General features: G+C 51.5%; 1 protein-coding gene across 4 annotated transcripts in view; it reads right to left on the reverse strand.

Moving 5' to 3' along the window:
* Positions 1-18,567, reverse strand: part of LOC125950859 (serine-rich adhesin for platelets-like) — a 37,315-nt gene that overhangs the window by 18,399 nt on the left and 349 nt on the right. For 3 of the 4 annotated variants that reach the window (XM_049679216.1, XM_049679212.1, XM_049679213.1), the window contains exons 2-3: positions 17,207-17,342; positions 7,338-7,396 (exon numbers count right to left, since the gene is read on the reverse strand). The gene's annotated coding sequence lies outside the window, so the exon portion shown is untranslated. The remainder of the gene's footprint in view (positions 1-7,337; positions 7,397-17,206; positions 17,343-18,567) is intronic. The other variant, XM_049679214.1, reaches the window with a different exon arrangement.

Below are 18,567 nucleotides of genomic sequence, written 5' to 3' on the forward strand. Positions count from 1 at the left end.
AAGTAAACTAAAGAGAAAATTACATAAAACTGCCTGGAATGGACGGAAGTACGGCACTTTTACTCAAATTACTCGCGCTCGCAAACACAACCGCACCGGCAACCGACCTTGATGCACCATCTCCGAAATGAGTTTGTTCTGGTGAGCAGAAGGATTAGAAATGAAATCACCTTTGCCGGTCGCTGTGTTGCTCACGGCATCGTGCTACACCATGTTTGGCATTGACGTGTCCGGCACGGTCATGAGCGTCGTCGATGCGCCACTCGCACACTCGCCGATGGAATATTGATTTGTTGTCCTCGTCCTCGCCGAGAGAGTTATGCGTTTTGTGGTGTCTCCAGTGGACGAGTCCGCTCACGGACAAACATTCCTTTCGCCGCGAGGAAGGAAGCAAGAGAAGGAGGAGGTAGCGGCGACTGTTTCGAAGAATTCATCATTAGCAAACGCTGGGGATCTGGTTTCGCGCCTGATAATGCCACTCTTCCGTCGCAATTGTCACGTACGTGTAATATACACAAAATGCCAGTCCAGTGGAATTTCTGTTCGAAGCCTCTCCGATGACATTCGATGGCCGATCTCGGGAGGTCTGCTGGGTCACCGGAATGGCGAACCCAAACCTTGCTCTTTCGACTTTTCGACGAGCGTTTGTTGTTGTTGTGTTGTTGTGGTGAGTGCGTTACCGGCTTCGTGCCCCTTCACAATCGCAGCCTATTGCCCTGTCCCTGTCTCTGTCCGTCTGTCTAATCGATCAACTTTGGCGCACTCGGAGTTGGCCAACGAAGAAACCAAACCCCCCCCCCCCCCCGCCAGGGAGTGGGAGAGTGTGGATCGTGCTGATGCAACGTTGCGTCATCTGCGCGCTGCGTGTTTTATATAGTGGTTCCTGTGGTTTATCGATAGAAGGAAGAGACGACATGCTTTGTGGTTGTGGTGTACAATGACAATCTGACAGACGTGACAAGATGGCCGCCCCGGGGCCCGGGGTGCTCGATCGTAACACACGAATTCGTGCGAAATGCTCGCCGCAAAATCCTCAACATTGCTGTTGCTGTACCGCGATCGCGGTGGAGAAGGATTCCAATTCATGGACATTGTGTTTATCGTTTTCACCATTTGAAGGTGTAGGTCGTGGAAAGCGTTTCCAATGTTACAGCGCCATTTTGTGGGGGAATTGATTCGCTTAAGCTTCTCAATAAGCGGGCTCCATATCGAGTTTACTTTGTTGGCTAAATGATGCCCAGCACGCTGCTTCACCAACCCGCTACCCAACAACTCATCGAGGAATCGATGAAGTTGAGATGAGCTGCTCATCGCAGGCAGGTTTAAAGCCTTTCCCGCCAGATATGAACCTGTTATTTTGCCTCAATCTTTCTCGATGAGTGGCGATTAGCATTCCTGAGTGCAGGTCTTTGTCGCCGAAAACGAACCGAATCAGCCCCGGCACCGCTGTATTGAAGCGAGTTTCGAAGCCACTAGGTCACGGGCCTTCGGACTAGCCGGCCGAGTGTAGGGAACGCAGAATTACGTGCGTAAATTTGCGCAACATTGGTGCCAGCACGGAACTGACATTAAAGTTGCTGCTGCTGCTGCTGCGAGGGAGTTGGAAAGATGAAGATTCCATTTTTCCGTTGTTCCTTCCGGTGTTTCGGTGGCACAACCAGGTTAGCAGCAAATCAGAGCGAAGTTAATGCATTCTGCGTCCCGCTGGGAGTTGTTGGGTGGCTGTTTTGTTCTCATCGGCAGGGGATGGTGCGCAGCCTACTGATAGCGATCCGAAGCGGATCTTGAAGGCCGTCAAACTAGCTGGCAGTCAAAAAGTGGAGCACGCTCTCCAATGAGTTCTCGTTCCACAGGAGGATTTCATTTTAAAGTATTATTTGGCAAGCTGAGAGGGATCTGTTTTTATAATGGAGATGATCCTCTTGCATTTTAGCAAGTGGAAGAGATTTTTGCGATTTATTTAGCCCTTACATAGCACGGAATGTTTTCTAATTTATGTTCGTAGCATCAAGTACTCAGGGATCGGAAAGGAAAACATTACAAACGGATTTGATATCGTGCTTTGCAAATCCCAGCAAGCGTTGTAGTGAAGCATCAACATCAACGTTGTTTTTTTAATGAAAGGATGCGCCAATAATATAATAACTTTTGTTCGAAAGCTCATCCCAGCCAAACCGTCCCAGCGTGTGAGTTAGCGACCATTCGCCGAACACACTGTCACACTGTTTAAAACTGTGCGAAGCGCACGGGCATAGCGTCAAAATGATTACATCCATGTGGAATTCCAAATATTCTCACCAAATTCTCTTCCTCGTAGACATTCCACCGAGCGGTTTATCATCACCAGTCACGTTCTCTCCCAGCAACCCGACGGCTACATTAGCTTAAATGTTTGTAATTCCTTCATACCCTTCGCAGGTTAACTGACCAGGTTTCGGCGACCTGTTGTTGCGAATCGCAGCAAAGTCGCCACAGTCGGTGAGATACGGGTTTACGCTTCAACGGGAGCACGCGCAACCCGGACTCGGCACGTTTTATCTCATGCCAGAGCGAGCTGCCGCTGCGTCTTTGCTGATCAGGGCCGGTCAAGATTGATTACCGGAGTCACTACACGCTGCAGCTTTTCCATGATGTCTCTTTATGCAAACCGCCGTGCATATAACACACGTGCGAGTGGTCTAATCGATCGATCGCGCGTTCGTGCCGTGTCCATTGTTTCCGGGCGCATGCAACCGAATGGGCGATTCCCCATCCAACAAAACATCCCCGAAAAATTGCAATCTTCTTAGCGCACTCTTGGCGCGCTCGGTGCGTTTTCGCACTTCGCGGCCAGTGATGTAACCGACGTGGACGCGCGCGTACGGGCATGGGCACGGGCATATGATCAAATGAGGACAGCCGCACCGCGTGCACCGATCCGCAATCAACGCCGGGTTCACAAAAAAGCACAAAACAGACGAATGAGAAACCATGCATAATCATACACTGCTGCTGCTGCTGCTGCTGCATTGCTGCTTACAGTAAGTTAAACAAAAAGGCCAACGTTCAGCGAAAGCAGCTGCAGGGCTGGCTGGTGGTGCTGGTGTAGGCCTAGTTAATGTTATTACGATGCAACACCTCAAACAGATCAATTGTGATGTGAAGCCGAAGCAGAACATTGCAATGGCTGGCTGCCATTAACAATGTTATCTTTCGGGGCTCTCGGACTCGGAGAGGTGGTGGAGAGGCGCGGGCAATGAGCCCGGGGAATGCGTTCATACAAGCGCATTCCTCCATTCATCTTCACATTCCACACACCCCGTTGTTGCTGTGCGTGTGTGTGTATGTGTGTGGGTTGACCGATTTTCCACCCCCGGTAGGGGGAGGGACCGGTAGTTTGGCCACATGCCGAGAGTTGCCGAATGTTGGCTCTGGTGTGTGTGTGTGTGTGCTCGGAACCTATGCTCCCGGCTGTAGGCGGCGAGATGCGAGTAATGATCAACTGACATACCGGCGGCGGGGGGTTATGTGCACAATATGCGAGGAACGCAAACACAGGCGGTGGGTTTAAAATTGCATTGCGATCGCGCAACACAGCCAGCGTCACCAGTCGCCTGGCCTGATCTGGCCCGGTCTGGCCTGGTGTTGGTTGGTTGGTTGGTACAACAGATTAACGCGTCGCGTTGTGCATTTTCGCGCGGTTCATTTTCGCAAATATGATAATTTCTTCTTCTCCTGCACCCATTCCGTGGTGGTGTGTTTCGGGGGGTGCGCACGTGACCTAATCGAGTGTAGGACGCGATCGAGCGTACATACCAGTTGCGAGCGGACCGATGATCGAGATGATCGCAACGAGCGCAATGACCATATGTTGGAGTTGGTGGTTGAGGATTCGCCAGCCAGCATGCACCTCCATGCAATTATTTGCGCATCATCGTATTAGTGCGCTGATCATCATCAACAGCATCATTAGGCGCGTTGTCTAGGGGCGCGTGTGTGGCTGCGTAATCAGCAGTCCAGATCGCGGCAAATACCAGCTCACTGGTAGGAAATGTACGTGAGAAGCACTGCAAATGACGCTCGAGCTGCGACTCACGGTTACGGCATATACCCAGATCTGAGTCAACTGAGCGACACTCACTCCGGACTTAGCCATAAGGCAACGAGAGATTCGGCGGCCAAGAACGCACAAAATCCTCCGAAATTCCTACGCACCCGCTTTTGGTGTCTGAATTTGAAGGCCGAACGTCTCGCGAGCGCAAAAATGACGCATGGTCAATCATTCCTGCCTATTGGCGCCCGTTGGGTGGCCACATTGATCACATACGGCGTGAGGTGTGCGTTTAATTAGCTAACGCCCGGACCCCGGGTACCGTCGCCATCGCGGTGGTAGTGCACCAGGGTGCCAGGTCCGTCGGCATCGTCGCCAGACTGCTGCTGCTGCTACTGCTGCTGCGTGGTGCTAAGGGATGAAAGTAAAAGTGAACCACACCTACACGACCTGTACGAACGTCAAGCGCGGTTCGTGTCGCACCGGAGTGCAAGGAGAGCCAGTTTTTTGCCCCTCACCCTTGCATCCCCCCATCCGCCCCACTGTTCGTGGTGCGCTTTATGATCCGTTGTCTTTTAGATCACGATCACGCTCAATCACGCTGGTAGATGTCTTGGTGTGCAACTAAGTTGGGTCACCACAAGCACACATACACACGCACACACACAAAGTAAGCGGCAGCTCTGGTTGCAGCTGACGACGTGGCCAAAAAGGTGGCAGACCACCACCACCATCGGCTGGGTGTCAATTTGCAGCATTCGCATCGCATATCAAACATCTAGCGGTGTTTCTACACTAGCTGGAAACTTTTCTTTATCGAAACGAAAATAAAGATCTACTTTTTTGTAAGGCGCACAACAAATTTGAAGCAAATGTTTGTTTTTAAGATATTTTACAGAAATGTTTGTGCTTTACTGTACAAAATTGAGCTAAACTGAGCTTTATAGTTATTTTTTGTTTCCACATTATGACATACCAAACTGTTTCTAATGCATGGACAATTTCGTTATCGCTACGAATACGCTTTCTGCTGGGTGTAGAAACACCCTAACGGTGCATCTGAAGTCAGCACCGGTCAGCGTTAGGGAGCGGTTCGTTCGGATCACAACAATTAGCACGAGCAGGCGCCGTTGTAATCGAATTAGCGATCATGCGCCGCTCTAGTCGCTGCCTTGCGCTTCACTGGTCCCCCGGGGGGTGTTGGGGCCCCGCTATTTTGCAATCGAAATGCACAGCGGGGACGGGACGGCGCTGTCGGTCTAATACCGTTGTGGTCGCCCGGACGACATCATCATCGCGTAGATGTCTTTCGTTTCATAATTTATCCGGTCCGGCCACACCCGGAGCACCCGGTGTGAGTAAGCAAGAGAAAGAGAGAAAGAGAAAGAGCGGGACAGCAGTTGGAGTGTAATTAAAACAATTAAAGCAAACGCTAAATCCCGGTATCCCGGTGTCCGCGCCAACGGTGGGAACCGTTCCGGACGTCGCAAATGCTGTCGCACGCAATAGTCACGAATGAAAAGCAACTGGATGTTACCGATGATGATAATGATGATGATGATGATGTTGATGATGGTAGATACCGTTTCGCTTCTCTGTTCGCTTTCTTTATTCTGTTTTCAGGCCCCCGAAAACCCGAAACACAGCAAAACGAGATTTAGAATTCTAATTTCATCTAATCGTGCTTCTTGGAGGTCTTCTTCCATCCATCAGTCTCGGCATTGCCGGAGAATCGCAGCGCATTGCGACTTAACTTTTAATCGAGAAATATTTTAATGAACCGTTCACCATTTTGAACGACAAGGCGTGTTTACTGTCATAAAGGTCCGAGCGTGCGCCCGTTAAAATGCTTTCAAATCGCCGACTGCAAAACCTCTAATGCACACGAAAGACTTCAATGCGCTCTCTACGGTTTTGGTAAGCGACGAACCCGCGACAGTCTTCGTTTTTTCGTGTGACCAGCATTCGGAGAGTCTCGAGGGACTCTCGTCCAACGCGTCAGTGGGGCTAAAAATAAAACAGAACATTTCTGTCGAATTTCTTGGAAAACATTCCGCGACCGTGAGCCCGTCAGCCCGTCGTCCGGATGGTCATCATTACTCGTCGGATCAAGGACTCGTCGCAGCAGGTAGGGAAGGTCCGCTCAGGTTTCTCGACGCTGGACATTTGCTGGCGGCGAGCGAGGCCGAAAGGGTCGAAACGCAACGAAGTGCCTTTTTGGTTAAATTTCCTCCCCGCCGCGAGGATAAAAAGATGATTCTGCTGATTGGCGGGAATTAGTGGATGCTGCCCCCTCCCGGGAAGGAGTAGACAGAGAGAGAGAGCAAGAGAGAGAGAGAGCGCGAGTGCGCCTGGAACGTGCAATAAAACTCGATGCCTGTGCGGGTATGGCCAGAGGTGAACCACGCGCGTACCGAGCGTTGAAGGTCCCCGGCGCAAAGCGGAGCGCAAAGAGGATAAACGGAGACTCATTTCGATTATTGCTTCACTCGACTGCCGACCATAAATTTGTGCAAAAGTCTTCACGAATCGAACAACTCCCTCCACGTCCACGTTGTTCTCGTCCTCTTCCTCTTCCTCTCTCTCCCCGTCTCTGGCTCCGATGAGCGGAGAGGTTGTAAATCTCATCTCACGGAAGCCCGCAGCGAAGCGAGCCAGCCCACCGCGGGATTCTCGGGTTTTCTTTTTCTCGGAAGCCACGGAAGGTAAGGATGTGGACGCGTCCGATCCGAGGATGAGAATCGCGAAATCGTGAGCCATCGCCGGGCGCAAATAAAAGAACGAAACCCCCGAAACCGAAATTTGACAAGGCCGGAGACCGGAGAAGCGACCGGCGGCGGTTGGCGCGTTAGTCATTCGTTTTCGTTACGCCTCACGTGATTGGAATTCGAGACGAATCGTCGCAGCGGTGCACACACACCAAACGATGACCACACCACAAGAGCGGCACCAACCACCACGGCACCAATTACATCATCGTGTGTCTCGCGTACGTGTGTGCGTGTGTATTGATGGGGATGGGAATTTGAGAATTTCATTTGAATAGAAGTGTTGATTTATGTGGCAAAGTCTTCGCCTTGGGATGCGCACGATGCGTGTACGGTGGCCACCGTTGGCCCGCCCCGTGAATAGCCAGCTAATAAGCGAAAAGCGATCTGGGCAGAGAATTGATTTCACTTAGCACGACGAATTCGATCACGACACGCATCACGCCCTTTCTGTGTCGATAAATATACACGGGGATGGGGGGGTATTGATAAGACCACACCAGGCGATGGCCAGGAGTGGAGTAGAAGAGACTACTTACGAGATGTTTGGAAAACCATGGAACCCGGGCGTATCTAGTGACACCGTGACATCGATCGGCTGTTGAGAGATGAGAGAGATGAGAGAGAAAGAAGGTAAGAAAACGTTAGAGAGTGTGAAAGAGGGAATGGAAAGTTCTTATCAACAAACTGGTGAAAATGGTGTTGGAATATCAATAACGGTTTGGCGTTCCGGGTAGCGAAGCTTCTTCTTCACCTTATCGGGAAGGTCAACCCACACACACACACACACAACGGTACGCATCGTGATGCAACGGTAGTAATCGAGGGTGGAGGACACACGCACTGTCCTAATTCCAACGCCCATCAAGCTCCAGCATTACAACGAAGCTGTGAACCCCTCGAGCTGGATGTCACCTTATGACCGAGAGACAAAGACAGAGCGAGAGAGAGAGAGAGAGCGAATCGATAACTGGTGACGGAAGATGTGCATTTCAAAAACCAGTTTCCATCGAACGGTTGTTTTGGGATGATGATCTGGGTGTCATTCGGGGTGGGGGTTCCGTAATTACCATTCCATGCGTCCATGGGTCCATGCGGCCACTTTCGAAAAGCTCCAAACATTCACGGGGATGTGCGGAGTGAGTCTTCCTCTTTGGCTTTTGCCGATTGAAGGTTTGAAGATGGTTTCGGTCAGTCGCTCGCCCTCACAGGAGACGGATCAGAACGACGGACGGATCGTCAACTGATCGAGGGATTTCCCTCGAATAAGGGCGTAAGGGCGTTGGCCAGACCCAAGGCAAGGCACGCACCGGGGCCTCAATCAATTACATTGGAAAAAGGGCATTAGAGAAGGAGAGAGAACTACTGCTTAGTTCCGAGGTCCACCCTTCGACCAAGGAGAAGAATGTGTTGTTTATGTTGGAACCGTTTTTGTTTTTCTTCTCCTGCGCGGTCTGTGTATCCGAAGTGGATCGATGTTGGAGGTCGGTGGTCGGTCTCTGTAACTGTAAACCTCGACATAGAGACAACCAGGCAACCAGGCAGGCAGACAGGCAGACAAGCAGGGGTCGTCGGTCGTAATTCTGATTCATACAAAGGTCAAACCACGTCAGACGACCCAGCACCGAGCACCAGCACCACCGAAAAGTCCTTACTCATCGTGCGTCGTTGAAAGGAATGCTGCACGATGCTAACTTGATTTCGATTCATAGCAACCGCGGCCAACCGGTTACCTAATGCGCGTGCGCGCGTGTGTGTGTGCTCTTGCGAATTTCGTTTCATAAATATGGCGTCGATCGCCGTCTCGACAAGCAGCCGCGTAGCCGCAGAGGATTCTCTATTCCGCCCGGTAATGGATTGGTTATTGAATTAGACCGCGGCGAGTAAACGTGGGGCGAGGCGATCGTCGTCGACGGAGTTTCAGCCAAATGGTGGTTGTTTCACCGTTTACTGTGCCGCAAAAAAAGAGGAGGGTGACGGGGTGGCGCACGCTCCCCTTTCGAGATACCGTAACGCAATCTCATTCCGGTGCTTCATTCATCCCTACCAGCTCCAAGCGTGTGTCCACAGGACCAGGGACCAGCTGTGGCGGAGAGATTCGTGATTTGCCAAAACTCTGCCGCACGTAGTACAGTTAATCCGATTGTGAAGTCCGGCCCGGGAACAAGACATTCCGGGGCGTTTCGCTGCCACAGGATGAGATGCCGCTCCTCGGGTTTTGTGTTCCGTGTTGCGGTGAGGTAACTTCAATCTCGCAGACAACCGCGCTATCCGCTGTGGGCTGACAGGGCAGTCGACAATGAAAAGCATTTTGTTTCAGTTTCAGGTTTTCTTTTTTTTGCACGAACATGTCGATGGGAAATTCGCCCCAAAGCGACGTCAGTTCGTCGAATGTTGGATCGTTGTTCACGGATCGTTAAGGTTCTAGAATGTCTGCGACTGTTGTTGTGAAGGAGGAAGGGGCTGGGGGCATCTACTCGATCACCAGCGCTCTCGAAGAGGATCATAAACACCTCGGAACTTCCATTCACCACCGTGACCAGCGTGGCGCTGGCCTGCCCCGCCCCGCCCCTCGCCCGGCCATGTTAGCATAAACCAATAAAAATGTCTTTCGAGTGGCAGCGAACGGAAGGGAATGGACTTGAGTTTTGGGTAAATATCAGCCAAAAAGCCTCCTCGGACGACCTTCGTCGGCCGTCGGCGGACCACTTCGGCCGTTCGGTGTGTATGCGTGTGCACGCCGCACTGTAAGTGTTTGTTTGTCTAGAATTGGAATCCGGTAAATCCCCCCACTCTTCGATCGGTTCGCGTTCTGCGGGGTTTTCATTCTAGCTTCGGATGATTCTTCGAAAGTTTGGCCAGGCTTATCCGGAAAGTGGATTTCCTTGAGCGAATCGAAGGCCCCGCCGGCCCTGGTGGTCGGTGAATGTAGAACAAAAACTACTGACGCACTACTGGCGCCCCCCTCCCACCACTCCACTGGCTGGATGGTTTTCTTCCATTTTGTCCATCATATAATTTGAATAAGAACGCGAACCGGCTAGGGTGGAAACCGGATCGTTCAGGTGGGTTGAAGCTGTTGATGAGATGGCATGAGTAACCGGGCTTTACCGGGTGATCAGATTGTGCGCTGAGGTAGAACGATGCGATCGTTGGTGTCGCCTTAGTTTGTGGTTAGTCGCCCAGAACATGGGCGAAGGTGGGAATTTTTGGGGGATTCTTTATGGGGAATATTTTTTTTTCTTGGGACATTTGGAAGCGTAATGGAACATGAGGAAGTCTTCTGTGGAATGTAGTGACTCAGAGCTTTTAAGCCGCGTGCCAATCGTAAATTGCGTCCTCACTAGGTCAGTTTTTTCGATGTTCTAGCTTTCATACTAGTAGATTATAGGTCGCAGACTCACAAGTAACTTCGCCTCCATTTCTTCAGATAATCCCATAGTTTGGAGGCAAGGGATACAATTCCGCAAGTTTCTTGACGCAATTGTTAACATTCTTGGACCATTCGCTGGACATTCTTGGTTGCTCGGATCTCATTGCAACACACGTGGCAACCAACACCCGGTGGATATCTGGCAGGTGGCTAACTAGATTGTAGAGTCGTCCAGACGACAACCCGTTTGGATTGCGCAACGTTGGTTGCTCTGGTGTGGTGGTAGGTGTGGTAGGTCCGGGAGTATCCTTACTTGGGAATAAAGTTCGATCCAGTTTCAGTTTCAGAGACTTCGATCGATCGATCGCTCGAAGTAGGTGGGTATTGGACCGGGCATTGGCATACACCGGGAATGTTTCTCCTTCGCGCAACCGCAATTAATGAACGTAATAGTACGCTTTTGCGCTGGCAAAAATGTGGCTCCACAAAAGGGGAAATCAATGGTGGTGATTGGCTTGGCAACGGTGCCCCGCTATCTGGTTGCTAGAACATGCACCCTCTCCTCCTCCTCTTCATTGAATGCGTTCTACATTTGGTCATTTTGCTTTCGTCCTCCTCATCATCATCGGCATCGGCATCGAGCGGCAATAATTAATTGATGCCGTCGGAATGTCAAGCGGTCGCCTCGGACTCGAACAACACAACCAGCGTTCAGACACTTGTCCCAGCGAGCGAGTTGCGAGGGCCGCTGCAGGTCAACCGTGCCGTAGGGGCAGTAGCTTGCAGTGATGGCGGCAGTCTCACCCCGTACCAGCCGTACCCGCCAACTCGTTTTGAAAGTGATCGCGCACGGCTGATACACGACTTTGGGAAGGTCGACGACGGTCGGCGATGCCGTCAACGCTAGCAGCGGAGGTGGGGGGGAAGCAGTTGTTGTTTTTCTGAATTTCAAAACACTACGCAATGGTTCCTCGGCCACCGTTGATGGTGTCTGGTGCAATGGCTGGTGCCTGGAGTGTGTGGGGGGACCTGGAGCAACAGCCGCCGCCGCCACTGCCGCCGTCGCCGACGGGTGGAAAAGCGCGAGGAAAGTGGTTGGCGAAGATAAATGAGATGCAGACGGCGTTGCACCCAACAACAACGACTGACGGCACGTGGTGATTAGACAGGTTAAACAGTAAATAGTGTGCCGCGTAACAGCGGGGCCGAGTTCCCTGGTGTGCGTCTCCGATTTAATACGATCCGTGGCGGACGCTGGGCGCCGAGGTTTGTAGCATCACCCGGGGAGCGGGGTTCCGTTTTGCCTGGCGTTCGCCATTCACTCCATGGCACTCCGCTCCAGACAGGATGCACTGCAGGATGCGTTTAGCAAGCAAGAAGATCAATAAAAGTGAGAGTAGATCGCATTTCACGTTACACTCGCTGCGCTGGCGCACATCGATCAATCCCGTGAGCCAGCGTGAGGATGGTGTAATGCTTTGTTGGTTGTCGCCGTGTCAAAGACCTAACCTGCGCCATCGCCACAGACAGGCGTCCATGCACCGTGCGGCCTCACGCTGTGAATGATTTATTTATGTCGGCAGCAATTGATCGGCTTTTGCGAGAGCAGAGAGGAGCACTGTGGAGGAATTCGAGAGCGCAAAGGGGGGGTTCCGTCCGTGGCATCGATGGCATCGATGGGTTGACATAATTGCAACATTCCACACACCCGCAGCACCGTGCACCTTGGCTCCGGAGGTATGCAAATTTGCATCGACAACGCGGCGCGTTTTGTATCCATCTCGTCCTCATCGATTCAGGGACACATCATCGTGCGATCATCATCGTGATCAGCGCCATCATCATCATCATCATCATCATCATCTGCACGATCAATAATGCATTCGGTTTGTGGCGCAAGAGCCTCGAGCATGCAATTGCAGCCGGTTCGATCGATCGAACAGCAGCAGCAACAGCAGCAGCATCAGAGAGTGTGCTGCAAACACACAGACATACCCACAGCCTACTCTGTCGTCGATTGAACGTCAGCACGGGGCATTGCAAGTGCTCCTTCTTGGCTGAACACTCTGTCGTCTACCAAGTGACATTAATGCTTCGTCGATTCGACGTAGCACGAGCTCAGGTCGTAATTGAATTTAACCGTTCCGCTACCACCACCACCACCACTTAGCACACTAGTGTTGCAAGCTCCCTGGCAGGTCAGGTTGGTTGCCTGAACGGACACCGGTCCGTACTTGAAGGACGTTTAATAACGTTTTTTTTAACGCAGTGGCAATGATGTTTAATCTTGCGATCGAACCTGGCATACAGCGTACGCGCGCGTGTGAGAGAGGAGAACCAAAGGGTGCCTGGGGCCACCAAAGGCTCCAGCGATACCGGAGGCGAACCGAGAGAAGCCAACGAGAAGTCACCTGGTCCTGAGCGTGGAGTATCGCAATGAAGGGGTGCAAATGTGTGCCAAGTCGACTGCCCTCGAGGGGGGAGGGGGGGATAGCTCGGTACAAGGGGCATATATGGGCCAGCCCCAAACCTGGTCTCGACCACAGGTTTCGCTTGCTCGCTGCTCGCTGGTAGTGGTGTTGTTTGTAAGATGGAGTTGAAAATGAAATTGTGGGCCCGGGCCCCCGGGCAAGCACTTCAGTGGCCGGAGGCTATTGGAAGCATTTCCTCATCCTCCACGTACACGATAGCCGTCAGGGCTTTCTGGTGGGCTTTCGAGATCAGTATTTGTGAGTGTGTTTCATTTGTTTTATTTTCGGATTTCTAATTATTCCTTTATTGGAGTTTCGAATTTATTTTTTTCGGAATGAATTGGTGACGCGATCGTTAAAATGTTTCCAGATGGATCGCTACTTTGGATCCAGGTGATAACACCAACACTAGCATGGGAGGATCCAACACAAAATGGGTTGCAACTGGAGTAAACCAGTTAATGAGTAATTCGATTGTCGGAACACCCTGGACACACGCACCGGAATTTTGTCTACTCCTTTCGTCTACTGTTGGCCGAACTTTCGCTTTCCGTGTGGTGTGGTGTGGTCAAGGGCACAACCTCAAGCACTCGGTGTGGTGACACGAGATAAAGAAAAAAAACCCGGAGAGATGAAAAGGGAAAAACTTTCCTTTCGATTCGGTGTTTCATTCCATCATTTCTCTTAATTGTTTAAGACAAGCTTTGCTTTCCACCACGACGATAATGAGACCCGCCCGAGGTTGGGTTTACATAAACAAAATCCACAAAACCCGGCGAAACCCATTCCAGGGCAGGCGCAATGGCCGGTTTAGAGCTCGCCGCGTATCAACTCGAACCCACCTTGCGCAGGTTTCGATTTCGTCTAAACCAAACGCCCGAAGGGCGCTGAGCCTTAGTGTCAACTTACAGACAGACAGACAGACAGAGGGCTCGCCGCTGCATCGCTGCACGGGCCGGATTATGTGCACGGACCAAGGGCTGGGGTACCGGATTTCGGATGCTGCATCGATGCGATGCCTGAATGCCTGGGGAATGTTGCACTTTTCGGTGGCCGATCCCGCACCCTTTCGCTCTCGAAAGTCGCACTTTCACGTCACGTCGCAGGACGTCGCGTCACGACGCAAAGCGGCGAGAAAAGAAGGAGAAGGCCGTTTACCGGAGATGAAACCGAAACTTTCGCTTTCCACTGTACGAGCCGGCCGGTCTCTTCGGTGACGTCGACATACACACACACACACATACTCTTAAGACGACGACGACGGATTGTTGATCGAAGACAAGTGAACGTTCGAGCGACAAAATGGAACTAGATAGGGAACCATCCGGGAACGGTAGGGAAACTGCACAAGACATTTTGGCAAATGATGATGATGATGATGCTGCTGCTGTTGCTGCTGTTGGTGATGTCCTTGCCTGATCGGTGGCCAGTTTAATTCACGCGGAAATAAGCCGCAGAAGGAAGTAGCAGGAAGAAGGAGAAGGAATGGTAATTTGTGATTTGTACAACCATCACTCCACAGGCACTCATCACTCATCGTCGATGATGGACTGGAGTAAGCGCCACAAACACACACACACATACACAAGCACACACAAGCACACACATCCGCGCAATTAATTAGCAGCCCTCGTAATGAGCAGTGCAATGGGCGATAGAAGCGCATTACCAGCCGGCCAGCACCAGAGACACTCCTAACCATGTTTGGCTAAGTAATGATCATCCATCTGGCTAGTGGTCACCTCTCCCCCCTCCCCTACTCTGTGACAAACGAAATCGTGATGCCGGATGAGGTGAGTGTGATAACCGAGCGAGCTAAATAGTGGAATGTTGTGTCCACTTTCCTTATCCGCATCAACGGCCCAGCAAAGTAGCGGAGTGTTTCCGCGTGTGCTCTCGTTGTGGCCAATGGCGCTTCGCTTAGATCAGCGCCATTAGCGCGGTTTGACATGTGGCAGTGGCCAGCAGTCACCCCCGGAGGTAAGGCAATTGCGTGCTGACCATTGCTCGCTGTCGCGGATCTGTCACGTGAAGTTCCTTTCAAATTTTGGCTTTCGGGCTCACGCAAGCGATTCACACGCACGCATGCACGCGAATTGTCAAGATTTTGTTTTTAATCTTGCGGAAGGCGGAACGCTTCCTACGCAAGTTCGATCGATAGGCATCGATGCCGAATAAAATCCCTTTGCTAAAGGCTATGTTACTGCTTCCTCTCCGCCGTATGAAGGAACTAACAAGATGGCGCGCGTGAGCGTGCTTGTGGCTGTGACTGACACTGGCCCCCTATTAATGACCTGGCTTAATTATTGGCTTCACCTTTCAAGGTGGAAATATGAAATAACCAACAACAACAACAAAAACACCCTTCCCCCACCCCGGAACTCGATCTGTCACATATGATGAGCCGGATACAGTTTGCTGATCCGCGGGGTGATCATATTCGGCATAACGAATGTGATGGATGGATGTGCTTTTTTTGGAGGGTGCACACGAGAACGCTCACAGGATATTATTGTTTACCATGCGATCGATCGCTGATCGCGGTAGCTGGTTGTGAGGAAATGACCGACCGACCGACCGACCGAACGCATGTCACGCATCGGATCTTCTGCACACCCCGTTGAGCACCGCGGATGAAACGCGCACCAGGAAGCTGCGTTGTCGGCGACAAGGTCGAAGATACACTGACTACTTGGATTTGATTTTGGTTTGGAAGTTGTGATTGTGACAGACCGAAGTCGGTGTCACCGAATCAGAGTTCACCTGCGAGTGCATTGCCACAACTGCTGCACGTTGGTTTGCTCAATCGAAGGTGTTGTTTTTGGGAGTTTTTGCAACGGTTGTAACAACGAAGAAGCACCTCGACGCGATCTGTCACAACTCGTCGGCTCACCGGTGACTCTGCGTAAGCGTAACCCCCCGCCAGGGGTCACCGCTCCTCGGTTTGAACGGTTCGGAACACGGAACATTGAGCAGCCAGCTCAAGGGCACACCGAACTGGCGTGCCGTTCGATTCGGTTCGGGGCTGGTATTTGGGGTGCTTTTTTTTTTGGGATGTTTTGAAATACATAAAACAATCTTCCAAAATGTCGGCCACCAGCGCCGGTGCCGGACTGCAAAGACAGTGGCCACGACGGTAAGCCACGGTGTATTGTGTATCATGTGGACGTGGTTCACTGACTCCCAGTACCCGGACTCGTTGATGTTCAGCTTTGGGGCGCATAAATAATGCATCACTTCTCATCCTATTGCAGCTTAGCCGAAACCGGCGGCTGGAGATACATTCTCCCACGAGGTACTTAGTGAGAAGAAGCTCACTAACTACCTCACTACGTAACACGCCTTTACACATACCCGTAGGGGCGCGCGTAACATTGAGCACTAGGTCAGACCAACGCCAGGCATCAGGCCACCATCTTGTGGGGGAGCCGGAAGATGAGCACATCTTTTGGGGTGGGGAATTGCGGACACACACACACACACACACACACAGCCCTGTTGTTGCGAAAGGGAATGCTTTGAGTTGCTTCGGAATGTACTCAAGATCATCGCCATTCCGTGCGCTGCTCCCGATCACTTTGTCAGGTTGAGTGATTTACTTGGACGAGAAGAGCAACCTGGGAGGGAGTGTGTTTACGTTGCAGCAGCAACACCGATGCACCGGATGCCTTCACGGTGGCCATCTTTCGATCCCGATTCCCGGAGAAAGTGCCACGTTATGCAACGGAATGGAGTGAAGATGAAGACGGGCGTGAAATGCGCGAAAGTGGGCGCGATTGTTTTTTCAGCGCCCCTCGAGGAGGAGGAGGGTGGTGGTGGTGGTCTCTGGGATTTAGATCGAATCGGTCCGGATGATTCAATGGATCGGATGTCGTGTTCAATTAGTCCATCTCGTTTGTGTGGTTTGGGTCGAGGTTGATGGGAAAGCAATAAGAAAAAAAAAACAAAACAAAACAAAACAAGAAACGGAACTAAACGTAATGCCCGTTGGCAGGCATCGAGGTCTCTCTGTGATCACATCCAATAGTTCGATCCAATATGGTGAGCAAGAAATGCAGTGCCGACCGCATGAGCGCGATCGCGATCACCTTTTGCTCTAGGCCAAGCTCCAAGGGGAGCTGCGCGGAGGGGGGAAGCATGCTTTGACTAATGGGCAATGGGTGTCGGTGGTTGGCACTGCTGTATCACCCGTCCCGACCGGACTGGAAAGGAGCGAAGGACCATAAACCGAGCGTTCCTTTCGAATGTGTGTGCGCGTCGGTGAGCGGCTCGAGCCTTCGAGTGAGTCAGAGTGTGTGTTGGCGTGACCCCCGACGTCCCGTCCTCGCCGCCCTGCTTGGCCTAGCCTGCGATCTAATCTGTTTTACCGAAGCAAGGCCGGTATGTGCATTTGTCAAACCGTACTGTTTGGCCATATTTGAGGTTTATGTGTTCACGTTCGCGACCTAGTTGAGTGGAATTTGGGCCGTCAGCTACTGTCGTATTTTCTCACAAAACGAAAAAAAGAAACCTCCTCGTGTGTATGACTAATTGCCAGCAGAATGTCTGCTGCTGATTGACTTACCGTCCCGTCCGGTCCAGATGTGTCGTTTATCCGTTGAGTTTTACCGATAACTGTAACGATACGACGTTGTCGCTGAGTTCTTTATACACTGCACTGCACTTCACTTTGATTTGCAAGGATGCTTCATTGAACGCATCTATTTAGGGGGATTATAAATATGAGATAGAGAGAAGGAGTACGTTAAGAGCGATATTCCCGGGCTGCTTGTTGACATCATTGCAACGAAAAGGCAACGATTTCAAAAATTTAATCATTTCATGCGGCACATTCCACCCTCGAAAAATTCCACCCTCCAAAAGCCATAAACTCAATTCCGATGATGGCCACAAATCGTACTTAATCCCGCTCGCCCGGTTTTGTTTCAACAAACAATTATCATCTGACCGCCAACTATAGCGCCTAGAGTCTGGGGCTGGCGTCGAACGGAAGGGGATGCTGCGACTCGGCGTCGCGAATGTTGAACCCCTTTGTTGTGGCCTGTGTGTGTGTGTTGGTGTGTGGTGTGCAGAACTTCTCGAATCGCGGCTGTAAACCACCGCGACGACGACGACGACGACGACCAAGAAGAAGAAGCAGCAGCAGCAGCAGCAGCAGCCGAAGCAACCACACGAGCAAAGAGAATGTGAACGTCGCGCTAATGCTGGGCGGCCGCGGAAAAGGCGTGAAATGGCAACGAAAACGAACGAACGAGAGCGCGAGAGAGAAGCTTGCAAATACCAAGGAGATGGGACAGACTGAACCGGGGGAGGGTGGTTCAAGAAGGAATCTCTGGCACTGGCAGCAGCAGCAGCAGGTCACCCTCGAAAAACAGTCAGCGACGAATGATTCGTGACTAAAGCAAGTTTGGGGCGAACGCACCGTTAGATTGAAGTGTTGCTGGGGCGGTGAGATGTGTTTTCTTTTTTTTGGCAAATTTCGCTAATTATAGGATCATGCAGGTATCAGATCAGAGATGCTAGTCGAGACAGAAGCATCGAAAGAAGCACGAAAGAATTCGCTCTTAATGAAGGCAACACGCACGACGGCGCCACGCGAAATTTGGCAAATCTTGGACCAGTCCTGTTTGGGGATTCGCAAAACGGACGCAGTGACGCACTACTTTGTATTGCCAGCGGGAAACGTTCCGGTTCTCGTTTTAACACTTGCACACTAATGGTAAGGTCCCGTGGTCCGAAGTAGACACCAGAAATGGTCGCGAGCGAGCACCGCAAATCGATCGTACAAATATTGGAACGTCTTGACCGCGGTGACGGCGGTGGCGGTGACGGCGTCGACCGCGCTGACACTTGACACACACTCACATTTCTGCAACGACTCCGCAGCGTGTACCACATCGTTGCCTTGCAATCTTGGCTTATTTC

The sequence above is a fragment of the Anopheles darlingi genome, chromosome 2, assembly GCF_943734745.1.
Source record: "Anopheles darlingi chromosome 2, idAnoDarlMG_H_01, whole genome shotgun sequence".
Lineage (NCBI taxonomy): Eukaryota > Metazoa > Arthropoda > Insecta > Diptera > Culicidae > Anopheles > Anopheles darlingi.